A 2482-nucleotide genomic window follows, 5' to 3' on the forward strand; every position below is an offset into this window, starting at 1 on the left:
ACTTTATTTTCTTGTTACGATGATTTTCAACTTCACTCTGAAATTCTTTGAACTTTTCAAATGTTTCAGACTTATGTTTCATTAAGTAGATATACCCATATCTGCTTAAGTCATCTGTGAAGGTGAGAAAATAACGATATCCGCCACGAGCCTCAATATTCATCGGACCACATACATCGGTATGTATGATTTCCAACAAATCTGTTGCTCTCTCCATAGTACCGGAGAACGGTGTTTTAGTCATCTTTGCCCATGAGGCACGGTTCGCAAGTACCAAGTGATTCATAATCAAGTGGTTCCAAAAGTCCATCAGTATGGAGTTTCTTCATGCGCTTTACACCGATATGACCTAAACGACAGTGCCACAAATAAGTTGCACTTTCATTATTAACGCTGCATCTTTTGGCGTCAACATTATGAATATGTGTATCACTACTATCGAGATTCATCAAAAATAGACCATTCTTCAAAGGTGCATGACCATAAAGATATTACTCATATAAATAGAACAACCATTATTCTCTGATTTAAATGAATAACCGTCTCGCATTAAACAAGATCCAGATATAATGTTCATGCTCAATGCTGGCACCAAATAACAATTATTTAGGTCTAATATTAATCCCGAAGGTAGATGTAGAGGTAGTGTGCGGACCGCGATCACATCGACTTTGGAACCGTTTCCCACGCGCATCGTCACCTCGTCCTTTGCCAGTGCCCGCTTATTCCGTAGTCCCTGCTTCGAATTGCAAATATTAGCAACAGAACCAGTATCAAATACCCAGGTGCTACTGCGAGCTCTAGTAAGGTACACATCAATAACATGTATATCACATATACCTTTGTTCACCTTGCCATCCTTCTTATCCGCCAAATACTTGGGGCAGTTCCGCTTCCAGTGACCAGTCTGCTTGCAGTAGAAGCACTCAGTTTCAGGCTTAGGTCCAGATTGGGTTTCTTATCCTGAGCAGCAACTTGCTTGTTGTTCTTCTTGAAGTTCCCCTTCTTCTTCCCTTTGCCTTTTTTCTTGAAACTAGTGGTCTTGTTAACCATCAACACTTGATGCTCCTTCTTGATTTCTACCTCCGCAGCTTTCAGCATTGCGAAGAGCTCGGGAATAGTCTTGTTCATCCCTTGCATATTATAGTTCATCACAAAGCTCTTGTAGCTTGGTGGCAATGATTGGAGAATTCTATCAATGACGCAATCATCCGGAAGATTAACTCCCAATTGAATCAAGTGATTATTATACCCAGACATTTTGAGTATATGCTCACTGACAGAACTGTTCTCCTCCATCTTGCAGCTATAGAACTTATTGGAGACTTCATATCTCTCAATCCGGGCATTTGCTTGAAATATTAACTTCAACTCCTGGAACATCTCATATGCTCCATGACGTTCAAAACGTCGTTGAAGTCCCGATTCTAAGCCGTAAAGCATGGCACACTGAACTATCGAGTAGTCATCAGCTTTGCTCTGCCAGACATTCATAACATCTGGTGTTGCTCCAGCAGCAGGCCTCACACCCAGTGGTGCTTCTAGGACGTAATTCTTCTGAGCAGCAATGAGGATAATCCTCAAGTTACGGACTCAGTCCGTATAATTGCTACCATCATCTTTCAACTTTGCTTTCTCAAGGAACGCATTAAAATTCAACGGAACAACAGCACGAGCCATCTATCTACAATCAACATAAACAAGCAAGATACTATCAGGTACTAAGTTCATGATAAGTTTAAGTTCAATTCATCAAATTACTTAAGAACTCCCACTTAGATAGACATCCCTCTAATCTTCTAAGTGATTACGTGATCCAAATCAACTAAACCATAACCGATCATCATGTGAGATGGAGTAGTTTTCAATGGTGAACATCGTTATGTTGATCATATCTACTATATGATTCACGCTCGACCTTTCGGTCTCCGTCTTCCGAGGCCATATCTGCATATGCTAGGCTCGTCAAGTTTAACCTGAGTATTCTGCGTGTGCAAAACTGGCTTGCACCCGTTGTAGATGGACGTAGAGCTTATCACACCCGATCATCACGTGGTGTCTGGGCACGACGAACTTTGGCAACGGTGCATACTCAGGGAGAACACTTCTTGATAATTTAGTGAGAGATCATCTTATAATGCTACCGTCAATCAAAGCAAGATAAGATGCATAAAAGGATAAACATCTCATGCAATCAATATAAGTGATATGATATGGCCATCATCATCTTGTGCTTGTGATCTCCATCTCCGAAGCACCGTTATGATCACCATCGTCACCGGCGCGACACCTTGATCTCCATCGTAGCGTCGTTGTCGTCTCATCAATCTTATGCTTCCACGACTATCACTACCGTTTAGTAATAAAGTAAAGCATTACATCGCGATTGCATTGCATACAATAAAGCGACAACCATATGGCTCCTGCCAGTTGCCGATAACTCGGTTACAAAACATGATCATCTCATACAATAAAATTCAGC

The sequence above is a fragment of the Triticum aestivum genome, chromosome 5A, assembly GCF_018294505.1.
Source record: "Triticum aestivum cultivar Chinese Spring chromosome 5A, IWGSC CS RefSeq v2.1, whole genome shotgun sequence".
NCBI lineage: Eukaryota > Viridiplantae > Streptophyta > Magnoliopsida > Poales > Poaceae > Triticum > Triticum aestivum.